The 9,132-nt window shown below is 43.9% G+C and overlaps 1 long non-coding RNA gene across 1 annotated transcript; it reads right to left on the bottom strand.

Moving 5' to 3' along the window:
* Positions 1 to 511: 511 nt before the first annotated feature.
* LOC134472620 (uncharacterized) lies at positions 512 to 4,296 on the bottom strand. Its single transcript, XR_010042508.1, has 2 exons — positions 4,014 to 4,296; positions 512 to 3,745 (listed from the first exon to the last, which is right to left on the bottom strand). It is a non-coding gene; the product is annotated as an uncharacterized LOC134472620 (long non-coding RNA).
* Positions 4,297 to 9,132: the final 4,836 nt, after the last annotated feature.

Raw genomic sequence — 9,132 nt, 5'->3', positions numbered from 1 at the left:
CTCAGAGCGTGGGGCTGCGGTCACGCAGGCCATGTCCTCTGATTTGCTTATCCACTCATTTAGTTCCTGTTGCCTGAGGGAGACATTGTTAAGCCCCAGGCTAACCAGGAAGAATTTACCTCTGATTTTATTAAAGGGTCGGAAAGAAACATTCTGAAAACATGATGCGGAAATCTGAGCAAAGATTTGGGGTTAAGTGGAGAAGAGGTGTGTGTTTCGGAGAGGGGGAGTCTGCAGTGTCCGGCAAGTCTGAGGAGGGCTTGCGGTTCAGGGCACAGAAGAACAGGATGGAGGCGAGGCAGGGGCCTGGCCTCACCGGCCATTAGAAACCGGGGCTGCCTCGAATGAGCTCCTTGAAGGCTGTGCTGCAGAGAGCATTTATAACCCTATGGTGCTTCACTTCTCTCTACTTTGTAAGTGTATTTTATCCAGTGTTCCCCGTGAACACAGAGGGAAGGGCACCATTTATGGAGCAATATCAGGCAGAAAAGGAGTCAGTATTCTGAAGATGTCTCGCACTTCATTGTTTGTCTTTAATCATCAAAGGAAAATAAACATGAAGTTGCTGCTGTGCACAATCTCTGTGCAATCCCGCTTCCGGAAATGCTTTTCTCATTTGATTTCACCCCTTCATTTGCTGTTTTGACAAGCACAAATATCTTCTCATTGTGTGTGTTTGCAGTTGGATACATTATTTAAATTAAGGCACATTAGCATTTTATCCTGAGCTACAAGCAATATTATGAATACATCACTCTTCCAAAATTAAATAAAACAATCTTGGTTTGTCCTTTAGCTTGTTTGTCAGCTAATAAAAAGTAAATATCTGTAGTGTCTTTGTGCAGCCAAGGCTTCACATTCTGTGGCCAGACACAGGTTCATAATTTACATTTGTTTTATTTTCATGAGCAAAATACCCTGTAAGAGACCCAGGAAGTAACATTCGTCTATGACTACATCTTTGCTTTTGTATCTCTGTCCAGGAATCCAGAGGACCCGGGAGACCCCCTCCCCACCACAGGCCCCTTGTGCAGATCTGATCTGCTTCAGTTATGAATTTATGCCTGAAATGTCCCATGTGTACCAAAGAGCAGATTAAAATTTCCATGTGGCTTGTGAGATTGGGGTAGGATAGAGGACATAAAGAAGGGAGGAAGGAGACAAGGAAAATCATAATTTATGAACTGTGCTTTTAAGGAGACTGTGACTGTGCACACAAAGCTCCCCAAGGAGGTCCTGACCAGGACTCCCAAGGCCTGGTTATGCTTCTTTTCATCCAGCACCACCTTATCTGGGACCTCAGCGAAGACCTGGTGCTCCTGTTTGGTGCTACGATGCAAGACTGCAAAGAAAAACTCAGGGAGAAGATAAAAGTGAAATGGGGAGCTGGGGGGGGGGGTCAGTGCTCAGTGCCAGATCCGTGGTATTTCCTGGCTGTAGGGTCTACAGGATGGGGTGAGGTTGCTGGAGGTAGGATGAGATCTGGCAGGTGTATGAAGGAAAGAACAAAGCACCCTTCCATCAGGAGCAGAAGAGACCAGGAAGAGGCCATGGCTAGCGACTCTTCAAGTACAATTAGCCACAGGGCTGGGTGGAGCTAGCTGTCCTCAGCCGTCATGTCCTCTCAGTACGAGTCCCACAGTTTCGCAGACCATACCTCTGGTCTCTTCTGTGGCCGTTGGTGGGGAATGACACCAAGCATCATGCTAGGCAGTACTCTCATGAGTCATGAGACATCGTGTACATGCTACCAAAGGACACATTAGTTGAGAAAAATTTAGCAAAAGTTATTCAAGACTCTTGTACAGTGAACACCACAAAACATCATCTGGGCTTAATGAGGATCTCAATAAATTGCCAGGAGCTCTGGTCTGGGAAAACTTTATTAGCCCCTCTTCTCTTGTCCCCTTCTGGTACCAGTTATTTCCTAATAGATGTCACTTTTTAGAGTGGCTTCATTTTTCACAGCAAAACTGAGAGGAAGGTGCTGGGCTATGAATCTCTTTATGGACCCTGTTATATTTCTGTGAGATATAGATAGGTGGATATGTGGATATGCATTAGTTCATCAAACTCCATAGGATGTTAGTATGTGTATCATATATACATATAAACTCATGGTCTTCACTGATACATCTTCAGTTCAGGTAGTGAAACTTCCACACTGCTCCTCTCATTTTGAAAGTCTTTGCATTTTTTTCCTTTGAATTTCAATACAGTAGGCTCGCTGCTACTGCTCCAGACATTGCATGCTGTGGCCTCCGTCTCTGGCTTCTTCACGTAGCAAATGTTTTCAAGGTTGGAGTCTGTCATGCCCCGGTGTTACTCGAGGCCTCACTGTTCTTCGGGGCTGAATCCTACCCACTACGTGGAGATGGTGCCATACTTGCTGTCTCATTTTGTGGCCACCTGAGTTCCTTCCACTTTTGGCATGTATGAGTCATGCTGGGATGGTGCCTTGGTGGAGATAACATTTTCACCCTCCTGGGTGTACACCGCAGGCCACCACAGGCTACCACAGGCCACCACAGGGCACCCGGCACCTGCAGCTGCACAAGCCGTCATCCTATCCCATCCCCCATGATGGCCAAGGTTAGCTTTCTCCACATCCTACTCGAGTCTCTTCTTGATTTTTAAGCAACTTTTCCAGCCAGCATATTTCATTGTGCTTTTAATTCGTGCTACCTTGATTAGTACTGATGTTGAATGTCTTTTCATGGATGTATCAGTGATTTGTATATCAACAAATATCTTTGGAATCCTTTGTCTATTTTTAATTGGGTTGTATTCCTTTTTTTCAACAAATTGTAAGACTTCTGTCCTTAAATGCTGGATACTACAACCTTATCAGAAATGCAATTTGTAACTTTTTATTTTGTATTTTTTCTTATTTGGAACATAAATTTTGGATTTTGATAACATTGAATTTATTTTTTAATATGGTTGCTTTTGCTTTTGGAGTCTAAGAAACTATTGTCTAAAAGGTCACACTGCCTTGTTAAATGTTTTACAGTTTTAGCATCCACATTTAAATCTTTGATTCATTGAATTAAAAACTTATACATGGTGTGAGGTAGGGTTCCAAACACCCTCTTGAGCTTGTAAGTGTCTAGCTGTCTCTAAACCACGTGTTATGAAGATTATTCTTCCTCATTGATGATCCTGGCTTCCAAGTCTTACTAGTGATCTTGGCTTTTTTCTGGATCCTGAACTCCAATTTCTGATTTCTTGCTCTTTTTCAATTATGTTTATTCTTAAGTGTTCAGTCTACTCTTTAGTCTGTTACTCTTTATTCTATTCTTTAATTTGTTACTAATAGAGTTGAGTTTGTTTCATTTTCATGTTTTTCACAGCTAATGCATATAAATGCAACAATGAGGTTTTAGATAATTTGTCATCCATAAACTTGTAGGACTTGCAGGACATTTTATACATAAATTCATGCTGAATCCAGTAGTGGCAGTATCCCTTCTTGCTTGCTAAAGTGATCTGCCAGAAGTGGTCTTTCTCTTTTTCTTTCTTGGCTAAGGGCCCTGATTAGAACTTCCAGCATGATTCAAAAAAGGAGGTATTGGAAGTCACAGTCCTCTCTCATGTCTCAGTGAGAAACTTCCCCTTTAAGTTAATAACTCTGCTTCAGCTCTTCAGTAGAAGCCCTCTTTGTCTTTCTCCTGGCTGGGGATTTAGCTCAGCGGCATAAGCGCCTGAGTTAAGTACTCAGTCATGAGTTCAATCCCTGTTACCGCTAAAAAAAAAAAAAAAAAAAAAAATTAGTATAATATCAAAATTAGAACTCCAGGAGGCGGGCTCAGTGGGCAGTGCCCGGGTGCTTTCCTCAGGACCGCAGGACTGCCGGCTGGTTTAGGGGTGCTTTCTCTCACTCACTGTTCTACCATGCATCGCACTCGTTCCCCCAGCCCACGTGGTTCACCTTGTTCTCATTCCTTTTGTCCCTGTTCTTCACAGCCCTGAGCATCTGTGGACCCCACGTGCCAGAGCTACATGGCCCTTACCCCCAGGGGGATCCTTCGCTTGTCCCCTACTTGCACCGGTAACCTGACCATTCGGGCTCGCGAACTCATCTTTTCAAAGGTGCTGGATGGTTGTGTCCTGGGACGAGTGCTTCCACCTGGGATTGGAAAGAAAGGCTCAGCTCTGCCTGCCTCAGCCCTCCAAAACACCCAGGGTCCCCTTGGGCAGGGAGGAAGGCAGCGCCCAGTCTGGCCAGGACTGAGCTGCGTTCTGAATAAATGCTGCTGGGTGGTGAGAACTCGGCTGGCCTTCAGAATTCTGAAAATGCTGGTCACGACCTGTCCCCTCCCTGTCATTACTGAGGCATGGGGACATTCTCACTGTCCCTGCTGATGTGACCTCCCAAAGCTTTGCATCTATGCTCATGAGATCGTTGGTCCCTAATTTTTTTTTTTTCTGGAAAAATCTCTTTGCATCTCAGTTACAGATAGGATCTTACCACTCCTTGTGAGTTCAGCTGTATTCCGTTCTCCTACTCTTGAAGAGATTTTACAGAATTGGCCTCACATTTCCATTTTTAAATGCCAGATGGAAATACAGAGTGAAATCCCGTGTGTCTGCAGCAGTTTTTGTGGGAAGTTTATTAACTGTAAATTCCAAATCTAGTTCCTTTAACAGAGAAGCATACTCTGGACCATCTATTTTCTTTAAATCACTTTGGGTAACTTTTTATTATTCAAGATTATACTCACATGGGCTCATTCCTTGGCATAAGACTATCACATCTCTTTTATACCTACAGAATAATTAATGATACAGTATCTTCTTAGCCTGTATTGGCAATTTGTGACTTCTTGTCATTTGTGTTGATATTTGCAGAAAACCAGGTTTTTGGTATAGTGTATTTTGTTAGTGTTTTTCTGATACTGTTTTCATTCATCTTTGATATTGTTTATTCATCCTCTTTTGCTAGGTATTGACTTGATATGCTATTTCCCCCCCTAGTTTTTCCTCAGGAAGCTTAAATAATTAATGTAAAAACTTTTCTTTTTCTGTAAGAAAGCCACGAGGCACACATTTAGAGCTATACTCTTCCTTCTAAAAACTACTTTAAATACATCTCCTGAATTTTGGTGTGTTGTTGTTTCTCTTTGCTTCTAGTTTTCTCTGTCATATCTGTGACTCGTGTGTGTTGAGTTTATCTTCTAATTTCAAAATGTGAGGCATTCATGGGTCAGAACTGGGGAACCTGAGTGGTGTGACTCAGGTGTCACTGATTTCCTAGGTGTGCTTGAAAAGCCCTTGAGTCTCTTGGCTGGAGTGTTCCGGGATTCCAAGGTTCCCCGAGGAAATCTATGTGCAAAGCCACATGTCAGGAAATCAGCACCAAAATCAACAGTAAAAACTCAGGGGAGTAATGAGCCCAAGCACTCCGGAGCCAGGAGGGCCAGCCCTGCGGGGGACGCAGTTTCCCACCAGCAAGGTCTGCAGCAAGTGGTCAGGGATGCTTTTGAAGGAGGAGAGGCCAGCCGGGGGTCTAGGCCTCAGGGGTGGCACATGGTGAGAGGACAGGCAGCCACTTCCTGTATTTCCCTCCCCTTCCCCTTATCTTTCAGGATCAGAATCTTTGACAAGGGCCTGAACTGTGGGTCCCAAGTGTGACCGAGGAAGGGTGCTGGGAAGGACGGGTAACTGGAGACACTGGCCTTCCACTTTGAGGCGCATCAAACCTGTTCCTTCTGGGGTCTCAGCTCAGAGACACTGATGTGGACAAGAGCTGACCTGTGAGCTTGGCTCGTTTCTGCCCAGGCTGTGCTGTGCGGCCTGCCAGCCCAGCCTGGGGAGCACATGCAGCAAGCGGGTCCCCGAGGGCTGGCACTGCCCCGCTGGGGCTCCCAGGTTCCTGGACGAGAAGGGAGGGATGAGATTAGGACAGAGATGGTGAGGTTAAATGTGTCCCTCAGTAACTCAGAAAGAAACACAAGACATGAGTTTGCTTTCCCATCAATTCTTATTGTTTGATAATATTATTATGTACTTTTCTTGATTGAATGTATGAAGCCCTCTGAATAGAAACGTCTCAAAATTCAAACATTAATTATGTAAAAGTGAAAGTCTCTCAAATTATAGCAGCACCCAAGAAATAATTATTGTGTAACATTTTATATTTACCTTTTACTTTTTCTGGAATACTTACAAGTATTATGCTTTTCCTTAAGAAATGAATTATACATAATATGCTGTCGAGTGCATTGTCTTCCTTTTCATGATTCGGCTTGGACGCTATTCACATTAGGATGCACAGCTGCTCACAGTTCTTCCCAATGCAGAGCAGAAAATTCCTGTAAGAACCTGCTGCAACTTATGATATTTTATTAAACTCTATCTGATGAATATTTGAATTATTTCTAATATGTCACTAGCATAAATAGTGCTGCATACCTTGTACATATTTTTAGATACTTAAGGAAAGGTTTCTAGACGATAAATTGCTGAAAATTTATCCCACAGAAATGCCAGGTTATAAAATAGATAGTTTTAGTATTTTATTAGACATTACTGAAATGCTTTTAAAAACATACATCAATTTATTCTACCATTCAGATTGTGGAAGAGTGCCCATTTCTCCACAGATTTCCAGTAAAAGTATTACCTTGTTCATGCTTTTTAAAAAAGTAATTGGCCAGAAGTAACATTTTCTTATTATGTAAGTTATCAGTTCCATAAATTTTATAAGATTTTATATTAATATATTAATTGGGCCACACTGGTTTTAATGGATTTCCTACTCATATCACTGCTAATTCACTGTAATGTTCCCAACAAAGATCTTCTTGCAATTCTGTACAATTCCAGATAGTAAAATTAATCCTCTGCCTGTCGCAAAAATACTTGTAACATTGATGCCTCCTGTAACCTGCAATAGTTACAAGTGATGATTGTCACTGGATTTTATATAAATGAACCATAAATATTTTCCTGACATCCTTTCCTGTTTTCCTGTGTTAATTCTGTTTCTTAAGTAGATGAGGCTCGGCCACCATTGTTTCCAGAAGAGAACCATTGCGGCTTACCTGCTCAGCATCTCAGGGTTGGTCGCTGTCTTGGTTACTTTTCTTTCCTTGCTGGGACAAAACACCCAACGCCCAAAGTGAAAGGATGAAAAGTTTATTTAGCTCACTGCTTGTGGAGGTTTCAGTCCATCATCAGCTGGCTCCAAGGCAGGTGGCACAGTGAGGGGCAACACTTTGAGGCAGCAGCCAGAGCAAAAGGTGGGGAAGAAGCAAGCCTCTTTTCCTTCCTTACATTGTACACAGTACTCTCTCCTTGCAGGGCAGGTATAGCACTCAAAAAATCTCCTTGCCCTCCTTTGCACAGGATGAGGATGTTTACAAAGTAACAGCCCTGGCTCCTGGCTGATTCTCTCAGTTAAACTTCTAAACTGCTCAAGCTGACACAAGTATCAACCCCAACAGTCACTAACTTCTCAGCACTCTCACACTCCCCTACACACCTGCCTGGATCCGCAGGGCCCTGTTGTGTTCTTGCTGATCCGAAAGTCACCACCAGACGCCCACATAAAGCCCCCCTGCCCTTCTCCAGCACTGCCTCCCTAAGCCCCCCCTGGGCCGGCTCCACTGCCCAGTTATGCTTCCGGCTGGCCCACGTGTGTTAAGAGGACCGACTTATGCTGGGTATACCTTATAATACTTTTCTCATGTATTTTCATTACCCTCAAAATGTATATGCAACATGGAAAATTATTATCTTAAAAAAGTGATTCTCCGCATTATGGAAAAAAGTATCACCATCAAAGGGTCCATTACCCCCAAAGAGTTTCCTAGCCCCAGTGATCACGTGGTTCATGCCAGGCCCACATCCTCGCCTGCCTGCAGGGGGAGCATGTCACTGGCTGGTGGTCCTTTAGGGACACTGTAGACAGATGGCCATAGATGGTGGCCTCAAGCATTGCATTCATACCCTGTAAGACCTTGTGAAGCACGTGATTGTTCAAGCTTTTATGAGAATCTTCCTGTTGCATTTCTAGGCCCTCAAAACAATGTTAAATCTTCCTAGAAATTAATACACCCAACCTGTGTTGCCTCCTGGAGCTCATGTAGCGTTCCATAGCGGTCTGCCGGCCTCGTACCGCCTCTCGGAGTCACAGTGTCCATCACTGTCTCCCCAACGTGCACTCAGCTGTGAGCTAGGAGGTGCTCGCCTGCAGAGAGCGCGGTTTCCTCTTCTGGCCTCCTTGCTCGGGCCTGGCCAAGCTCCCACTGCAGCTCTGGCCACCAGCAGAGCACCTGGGGTTTGCTTCCCGAGCTCACCTGTGGTTTGCTTTTCAAACCAAAGCAGAGAGCACATTCTCTGGACTCCGTTTTTCCTTCCTGCGCATTCCTGCTCCGTCCTCTGCAGCCAGGCAGGCTTCGCCCTGCTGAGACCGAGCCAGCAGGTGGCGCTGCTCTGCTCTTGTGGGAGCCCTCTGCAGACTCTTCCTCGTTGCTGTGCTCTCCTCCATTGCTTTCCGAATCTCCCGCCTCTCAGCTCAATAATTAAATATTACTCTGCTTCCGGGGACCTGTTCAGAGTCCTTTTCTCCTCCGACACACACATTATCTGCCGTTAATCTTCCCAGTTCAATAATTCCAAATGTCATGTGTGTGTTTTTGAGCCTCTGAGGCTGAGATTTGAGACCTCCTACTTTTCTCTAATCTCAACACACAGAGTTTGCAGCAAGCCTTAATTCCCATGCACTCCAGTCCTGCGCATCCCCAGCTTCTCCCGCCCCTAAAAATGCCAATACCAGTAGTACAGCGGCTTAAGCTGAACTCTGGAGAGTGTTCTCTGCTTCATTTACCCTTCCAGGTTCTGCTGGATTGCTGTGCACACTTCCCACAAATAAAACCAGCAAGGCTGCACTGCTTCAGATCCTTAGCATTCTTTTAAAATTTTGTTTTATTTTATTCTTTTAAAGTTTAGTTTATTTTAAAGAGAAAAAAATGACACAAAACTTCAAAACAATATAGGAGAGTAACAATGGTTAATACACTGCATATTGCTATCCTCAAAATAGCTTCTTATATGGTAAGATATAGGCATGAAAACTCGATCAAACAATACTGGCACAAATATTTCTTTTCAATGAACTAATAGAAA

The sequence above is a fragment of the Cavia porcellus genome, unplaced genomic scaffold (genome assembly GCF_034190915.1).
Source record: "Cavia porcellus strain 051 isolate PalLab524CR breed Dunkin Hartley unplaced genomic scaffold, mCavPor4.1 scaffold_24, whole genome shotgun sequence".
NCBI classification, from domain to species: domain Eukaryota; kingdom Metazoa; phylum Chordata; class Mammalia; order Rodentia; family Caviidae; genus Cavia; species Cavia porcellus.
Note: the sequence above shows the minus strand (reverse complement) of the source record. Positions and strands in the feature narration are given on the sequence as shown.